Source organism: Apium graveolens, chromosome 4, assembly GCF_009905375.1.
Source record: "Apium graveolens cultivar Ventura chromosome 4, ASM990537v1, whole genome shotgun sequence".
Taxonomy (NCBI): domain Eukaryota; kingdom Viridiplantae; phylum Streptophyta; class Magnoliopsida; order Apiales; family Apiaceae; genus Apium; species Apium graveolens.
In genome coordinates, this window is record NC_133650.1 from 98355191 (window position 1) to 98364562 (window position 9372).

The 9372-nt window shown below is 39.9% G+C and overlaps 1 non-coding gene across 1 annotated transcript; it reads left to right on the top strand.

Annotated features, from left to right (window-relative positions):
* The first annotated feature begins 3304 nt into the window (after positions 1–3304).
* LOC141722503 (small nucleolar RNA R71) lies at positions 3305–3411 on the top strand. The gene has a single exon (XR_012575521.1). It is a non-coding gene; the product is annotated as a small nucleolar RNA R71 (small nucleolar RNA).
* Positions 3412–9372: the final 5961 nt, after the last annotated feature.

Here is a 9372-nt window from a genome sequence, read left to right on the forward strand (position 1 = left end):
TAACTCAAATTCCTAAAGTAAGAGCACCCAACGAATGAGTCTCGGCTTCGAATCCTTCTTGGAAACCAGATAGCGAATGGCCGCATGATCAGTGAATACTGTTACTTTAGTACCAAGCAGATAAGATCAAAATTTCTCGAAACCAAAGACTATAGCCAAGAGCTCCTTCTCCGTAGTGGTGTAGTTCATTTGGGCCCCATTTAAGGTCTTACTCGCATAGTAGACCACATGAAAGAGATTATTCGTGCACTGTCCCAGAACTACACCTACCGCATAATCACTCGCATCACACATCATCTCAAACGGCTCTGTCCAGTCTGGTGCTGTAATAACTGGTGCAGTGATCAAACTCTTCTTGAGAGTCTCGAATGCCGCCAAACATTCATCATCAAATTTGAAAGGCACATCTTTCTCAAGCAATTTGCACAACGGCTTAGATGTCTTTGAAAAGTCCTTGATGAATCGCCGATAAAAACCCGCATGACCAAGAAAACTACGGATTCCTTTCACAGAATTAGGTGGTGGAAGATTTTCAATGACTCCCACCTTGGCCTTGTCCACTTCCAGACTCTTGCTAGAGACCTTATGCCCAAGAATAATGCCTTCACGCACCATAAAATGACATTTCTCCCAATTGAGCACCAAATTATTTTCCACGCACCTTTTGAGTACGGCGCGAAGATTATTCAAACATTCATCATACGAATGTCCAAAGACGGAGAAGTCGTCCATGAACACCTCGACATTATTTCCAATCATGTCAGAGAATATAGCCATCATACATCTCTGAAAAGTGGCTGGGGCGCCTCATAACCCAAACGAAACTCTGTGAAAAGCAAACGTGCCAAATAGACAAGTGAAGGTAGTCTTTTCCTAATCCTCTGGTGCAATACAAATCTGATTATACCCAGAATAGCCATCCAGAAGACAAAAATACTCGTGACCAGCCAACCTGTCAAGCATCTGATCAATGAACGGAAGAGGAAAGTGGTCTTTCCTCGTGGCTTTGTTCAACTTTCGATAATCCATGCATACTCTCCATCCTGTAACTGTTCGAGTGGGGATGAGCTCATTCTTTTCATTTGCTACCACAGTGATACCTCCTTTCTTAGGTACACATCGTACGGGGCTCACCCACGAACTATCAAAAATAGGATAAATGATGCCTGCATCCAGCCATTTCAGAATTTCTTTCTTCACCACCTCCTTCATGATAGTATTCAGTCTGCGCTGCTGTTCAACAGTCGGCTTACTACCTTCCTCTAGCAGAATTTTATACATACAATATGAAGGACTTATCCCCTTGATGTCTGCTATGGTCCATCCAATAGCCGATTTGAATTCTCTCAAAATCCTTAAAAGCTTGTCTTCCTCACTACCTGAAAGGTCAGATGCAATAATAACAGGTAAAGTAGATGCATCACCTTAAAAAGCATACCTCAAGTGTTCAGGTAATGGCTTGAGCTCCAAGGTAGGTGCTTCCTCTATTGATGGTTTGAGCTTTCCTTCAGCATTCTTGAGGTCAGAAGTACCAAGAGATTCAAACGGCATGTCCAGCTTTCGCTTCCAGGGAGAAGCGTTCAGATATTGTAATTGCTCGTTGCCATCTTCATAATCACTGTCAAAATCCCCCACTAAGGCCTTTTCCAATGCGTCAGACATTAGCATGCGATCGAGTTCCGAAGTAACCGCAGAATCAATCACATCCACTTTTAAGCACTCCTCATCTTCGGTAGGGAATTTCATTGCCTTGAATACGTTGAAGGTCACATCCTGATCTTGTACCCGCACAGTAAGTTCACCTTTTTGCACATCTATCAAGGTACGTCCAGTAGCCAAGAAAGGTCTTCCCAAGATTATGGGAATCTTCTTATCTTCCTCAAAATCCAGAATAACAAAATCTGCAGGAAAGAAGAGCTTATCCACCTTGACTAGCACATCCTCCACTATGCCCCTTGGGTAAGTAATGGAACGATCAGCCAATTGTAGAGACATGTATGTGGGCTTTGGATCAGGCAAATCTAACTTTTTAAAGATCGACAACGGCATCAGATTGATGCTTGCTCCCAAATCACAAAGGCACTTGTCAAAAGTCAACTTGCCAATGGTGCAAGGAATGGTGAAGCTACCTGGATCTTTCAGTTTTGGCGGTAACTTTTGCTGCAGAACAGCGCTGCATTCTTCCGTGAGAGCAACGGTCTCAAGGTCATCCAGTTTCACCTTCCTTGAAAGAATACTCTTCATAAACTTCGCATAACTAGGCATTTGCTCCAGAGCCTCAGCGAAAGGTATATTGATGTGAAGTTTCTTGAACACCTCCAGAAACTTACCGAACTGTCTATCCAGCTTTTGTTGCTGCAATCTCTTAGGAAAAGGTGGTGGAGGATAGAGCTGTTTCTCCCCTGTATTACCCTCAGGCAGAGTGTGTTCAACAGTAGTCTTCCTTGGTTCCGCCGCTTTCTCCTTTTGCTTAGCTTCTTCATCTCTAATTTCAGCTTCTCCTTCTTTTGCCTTTTCAGCATCAGCAATTTTTCCAGACCTTAAGGTAATATCCTTGACTTGCTCTTTAGCTTCCTTCCTGCCTGGTACTTCCGTGTCACTGGGAAGAGTGCCAGGTTGACGATTGAGCATTGCATTGGCTAATTGACCGATTTGATTTTCCAAGGTCTTGATAGAAACCGTCTGACTCTTGCATAACAGCTTAAGTTCCTCAAAATCAGCACTAATAGGTACAGCTGCACTTCCCTGTTGAGGATATGATTGCTTTTGAGCATACTGTTGTGGTTGCTGGAATCCAGGTGGGTTAAACTGTTTACTCACGCCTTGCTGATATGGGGGCTGAATAACATTCTGATTATTCCCCCAGCTGAAATTTGGATGATTTCTGTTATTAGGATGATAGGTAGCTGGCACAGGATGCTGTTATCACTGATAATTATTCACATACTGAACAGATTCGTTGAAAAGAGAACACTGATCCGTAGCATGAGAACCTGCACAAAGCTCACAAACCATAGCTATTTGATTAACTCCATATGTAGCCAGAGAATCAACCTTCATTGACAGCGCTTGAAGCTGTGCTGCAATAGCGGTGGCTGCATCGACTTCCAGAATACCTGCTACCTTACCAGGCATCATCCTCTGAATTGGGTTTTGATGCTCATTTGCAGCCATAGTCTCGATAAGATTATAAGCCTCAGTATAGCTTTTAGCCCATAAGGCGCCTCCAGCTGCTGCATCGAGCATGGGCCGAGATTGGGCCCCCAAACCATTATAGAAACCAGTGATCACCATCCAATCGGGCATTCCATGATGTGGACACTTTCTCAACATTTCCTTGTATCATTCCCAAGCTTCGCACATAGATTCTGTAGGTTGCTGCGCAAACTGAGTAAGAGCACTCCTCATAGCAGCAGTCTTTGCCATCGGATAAAACTTCACCAGAAACTTTTGCGCAAGATCTTGCCATGTAGTGATGGACCCAGCTGGTTCAGAATGTAACCAGTCCTTAGCTTTGTCCCTTAGTGAGAATGGGAAAAGCCTCAGCTTGATAGCCTCATCAGTCACGCCATTATACTTAAAAGTGCTGCAGATCTCGACAAAATTCCTTATGTGCATGTTGGGGTCTTCAGTCACCGCTCCTCCAAAAGAAACAGAATTCTGCACCATCTGAATAGTGCCCGGCTTGATTTCAAAGGTGTTAGCTTGAATAGCCGGATGAAGAATGCTTGACTGAATGTCATCAATTTTTGGCCGAGAAAAATCCATAAGAGCTGGATCAGCTTGAACAATACGATCACCCATGTTTACTGGTTCTTTCCGCTCAGTTCCTGAATCCGAATCTTCAAAATCTAACTTCTCCGGAATATCAAGAACTTCGTCTGTCTCCTCAGCTGTATCTAAAGTCCTCTTGCGAGTACGAGAACGAGTTTGCATAAACGCTCGCTAAAGTACCTGAAAAACAACCGGAAACAATAAGTAACTACTACGTCCTAATCACTGAGTCCTAATGACCAATGATGGTAAGTACATAAACTAAACAAATACGCCGAGTCCCCGGTAGCGGCGCCAAAAACTTGTTAGGGCGAAATCACGCGCTAATATTCACGCAAGTATACGCGTTCGCAAGTAAAATAGAATACTTTCTAGTTCGTTCCCACAGAGACTCAGACTAATTTATTGTCTAATTAAACTCACGCACCAATGTATGATTACTTCTCAATGTTAAGACACTAACACTTAGAATTGTTGACTAAACATTAACTATAATTAACAACTTAATTAATCACTTAATTAACACTTCAAATTAACAATATTAAAACACTCATGAGATCACAACTTCATTACTACTTCCTTCAATAGCTATTGTTATTACCTTTAGCATGTGACAGTGATGATATTAATCGAATAACACGAAACTAATAAAGCCAACTTTCATTGTACTAATACCATTCTACCAAACATCCACAATTAAGATAGAAGTTGAATAGTCATCAATTATGTTGAGTTCCTATATGTCTACAGAAATTGACAACACAACGATTTAAGCACAAGTTATCCCTTTTGATTACACAGGGCAAATAAAACTGTTAGAGTTACCCACTAATCATGCACACCGTACATGAACCTATGCTAGCATGGCAAGTTCTAAATCTCAAGATCCACTGTCGCTTCACAAGAGATTAACACCCTATCTTATATGTTCGCGACGCACATAAGACGAATACGCATCATCAATACTAGATATCATACAGTCATCACACACTAAAGTATTAAACAATTAACTAAAGAATTCCATAGTAAATCCGTTGCAACCCCATGATCACGATTAGCCCATAATAGCACTTATCGTCATCATGGGTTCATATGACATCATGATAAACAAACACAAGAAAATAATAACTAAACTAACTATATTAAATCAGAGTACGTCACAAGAGTAAATAGGTTTAAAATAAGAAAACTACATCCAACGTTACAATGAAACAAGAATCACGAGAAAATATGCTTCCTCTTCGTTGCTGTGTGCTAAAACGGTCTTCTTCCTTATCTCCTTCGCTCCTTGCATAAAACCACGATCCTCTCTCGTGAAAACGTCTCCAAATCTACTTATATAATAGTTCCATAAAACTCAGATTACATAGAAGTGGAAGCCAAACAGAAGTAGAAGTCCTAAAAATAATTATTTAATTTCCCGACCCTGCGCGGCCGCTCAGCATAGCTGAGCGGGCGCTCAGCTTTCTGCGCGGCTGCTCAGCATTGCTGAGCGGGCGCTCAGGACCCTTCTGGAAAATTCCTGAGTTTGCTCCGTTTCTTCACCGTAATCTGCCCATTTCTTTCCTCTTGCAATGGTGAACACATGCCAAGGCTTATTCTTGATGATTACTCCTCTGAAATGCAACTAATACCCTGAAATGCATAAACACTAGAAAAACGCATCAAATACACAAAATACTTGATTTTAAGGCACCAATTTAAGCCATTTTAAGATGTTCTAAGTGGTATAAAATGCCACTTATCACTTGGCTTATCAGAGCTTGACGAATCAGATCTTGAAGAGCCAGATGTATGTTCTGATGCTTCTTGAGATGTGGTTGTATCTTGAGTATGCTCCCCCTGCATAGGTGCATCTTCCTTTGGCGTAGTCACCACAGTTTCAATAACATCAGAGTTTAATCCATCAGAGATTGCAGTATCAGAATTTAGACTGTCAGGATTTTCAGTATTAGAATTTAAGTCTTCATTTTCAAATCTCAGCTGATCATGATCTTTGAAATCTTCAAGTCTATTAATCTTCTTATCAACAAAAGAGACATTGATAGATTCCATGACCACTCTTGTTCTCAAGTTATAGACTCTGAAGGCTTTTGTGGAAAGTGGATATCCAACAAAGATTCCTTCATCAGCTTTTAGATCAAATTTGGATAGCTGTTCAGAATGAGTCTTAAGAACAAAACACTTGCATCCAAATACGTGAAAATACTTCAGATTTGGCTTCTTTTTCTTCACCATCTCATATGGTGTCTTTCCTTGCTTGTTAATGAGTGTTGCGTTCTGAGTAAAACAAGCAGTCTGCACCGCTTCAGCCCAAAAATAGGTTGGAAGCTTTGCTTCATCAAGCATTGTACGTGCAGCTTCAATGAGAGTTCTATTCTTTCTTTCAACAACTCCATTTTGCTGTAGAGTCCCAGGAGCAGAAAATTCCTGCTTGATTCCATGGTTTTTACAGAACTCTTCCATTATCAAATTCTTGAACTCAGAACCATTATCACTTCTTATTATCTTCACAGAATCTTTGACCAATTTATCCAGTTGCCTGACATGATCAATCAAGATAGATGCACGCCCCATTCGTTCCGCCCGTAACAATCCAATTAATTCTCCGGGTTAGAAAACATTTGACATCCCATCTTCTGAAACCAACACTTTTGATGTTATTTGACGTACAATAATTTCTATATGTCTATTATGGATCTGCACCCCCTGGGATCGATAAACCTTTTGGATCTTATTAACCAAAGAGATACGACTTTGCAGTTTCACTTTTTGTGTGCAAGAAATACACCCATGTGTATCTGGTGAACTCATCCACTATGACCATAGCATATTTCTTCTTTGCAATAGACATGACATTTACTGGACCAAATAGATCAACATGCAGTAGGTGATAAGGCTCAAGAATTGATGATTCAGTCTTGCTCTTGAATGAGAATTTCCTTTGTTTAGCCTTCTGACAAGAATCAAAAAGGCCATCAGGAGCAAATACTGACTTTGGCAGTCCTCTCACAAGATCTTTCTTGACTAGTTCATTTATATTGTTGAAATTTAAATGAGAGAGTTTCTTGTGCCAATTCCAGCTTTCTTCAATTGATGTTCCACTCATCAGACAGATTGCAGAACCATCAGTACTTGTTGAAAGCTTGGCTTCATAGATGTTACCATGCATGTATCCTTTCAGAACAGCTTTGCCTGTAGATTTACTAATCACTTCACAGTGTTCTTCAAAGAAATCCACATGATAACCTCTGTCACAGATTTGACTAACACTCAGCAGATTGTGTTTAAGTCCTGAGACCAGAGCTACTTATTTAATGATGACATTCCCAAGATTGATATTGCCATATCCCAATGTTTTTCCAATGTTACCATCTCCATAAGAAACACTTGGGCCAGCCTTCTCCACAAAGTTTGATAGCAGGGCTTTATTTCCAGTCATATGTCCTGAACATCCACTGTCCAGAACTAGGATGTTTTTCCTGTTGCCCTGCAATCACAAAGACCACTAATGATTAGTTTTAAGGACCCAGACATGCTTGGATCCTTCGGCCTTATTAAGTCTGTTAACATATGCAGCGGATTTAGCATCAGAGTTTATGTTAACAATTTTCTTATCAGAATTTACACTATCAGACTTTGAATCAGAACTTACACTAGAAGGAACAATGGTAACTTTCTTTAAAGAAGGTTTTATTTGATAATAATCATAGTACAAACTATAATATTCCTTACAAGTATAAATGGAATGCCATAAACTACCACAATGAAAACAAGGATTTTATGGCTTATATCTAACAAACTGACTCTTAACTCCTGACTTTGAAGGTAAGGAGTTTATGTTCTTATTCTTCCTGCAAAAAGAAGCCAGATGGTTAGAACTTCCACAGTTATGACACGTTTTCCTAGGATCATCAGGAACAGGTTTATAATCATTGCTTTTATTCACACCTTCCTTTCCATTCCTATTTTTCCTAGGTGATTTTACCTTGTTTGCATTCTTAACATCTTTCAGCTTATGCTTAAGCTGCTTCTTTGTCAATAAGCCTACGTTTACTTCAGTTGTGTTTTCCTGTTTTAGTTTGTCAGAAGTTAATTCCTTTTTAACTTCTGATTTCTCAGTATCAGATTTTACAGCTACAAACTTAACAGGTTTTAACTTTGGCTTTTGTTTAACAACTATAGGCTTAATATCTACAGTTCCTTTATCATTCTTATCATCTCCATAACCTAAGCCCTCTTTCCAGTTTTCACTACTTAACAAATTCTGAGTTATTCTGCCAGAGTCAGTCCAAGTCCTGATAATCTCTCTTTCCTTTTCTAACTCAGCTTTTAGAGATTCATTCATTTTAAGCACTTCATCCCTAACATAGAAAGCATCATCTCTATCTTTCTGAGTTTGATGGAACATGACTAACTCTTTTTCTAAATAATCATTTCTCTTTTTGCAAGCAAGATTTTCAGAAGTTAATCTTTCACATGATAAAGTTTGATCTCTATAGCTAATGAATATGGTTTTAAGATATCTTCTCAACTCATTAATATCATCAGTATGAAAGGCATAAGTAGTTTGAGGTACCTTTAACTCAGCAGCTTCAGAACTGTTTTCAGCACTTGCCATATCAGCATTTTCCATCAAGGCATAATTCTCCTCACTTTCAGAATCTGAGGTGTCTGTCTAGCTTTTGTTCTTTGTGACAAGATCCTTGCCTTTGTTACTCTTCACTTTCTTGCAATTAGGAGATATGTGGCCTTTCTCACCACAGTTGTAGCATTTGACATTTGTATAATCTCCTCTGTCAGACTTTCCTCCTTTGCCCTCAGATTTTCTGAAATTCTTCATATCAGAACTTGCACCTTTCCTGGAAAACTTCTTTCCCTTCCTGAACTTTCTGTATGCAATCTTCGTGATTCCTTTCACCATAAGAGCACACAGCTTCATCATCTCTTCATCAGCATCCGTCTCAGGCAAGCTTTCAGATTCTGAGTCATCATCACTATCAGAACTTGATGACTCAGTATCAGACTTTGTGAAGAGCGCTTTACCCTTGCCTTTCCTTGAGGTGGCTGCCTTAGGGGATTCTTCTTCAGCCTTAAGAGCAACTGTCCTTGACTTTCCTCCTTTCCTCTTGCTTCTTTGTTCCATCTCAAGTTCATGAGTCTTGAGCATCCCATAAATTTCATCAAGAGTTGTTTCATCAAGATTATAGTTGTCTCTTATTGTTGTTGCCTTCAAATCCCAGCTTTCAGGAAGAGCCAACAGGAATTTAAGGTTTGAATCTTCAAGATCATACTCCTTTTCAACTAGTGACAAATCATTCAAGAGTTTGACAAATCAATCATATAAATCAGTCAATGACTCATTAGCCTTTGAGTCAAAGTGTTCATACTCTTGAGTGAGTATTGTCTTCCTGTTCTTATTAATCGTATCAGTTCCCTGACATCTTGTTTCCAAGGCATCCCATATCTCCTTTGCAGTCTTGCAGTTTATTACCCTGTTTGACATTACATTATCAACGGCACTATGCAGTAAGTGTCGTACCTTCACATCCTTAGCAATTGAGGCGATGTCTTCAGCAGTGTAATCACTCTTCTCCT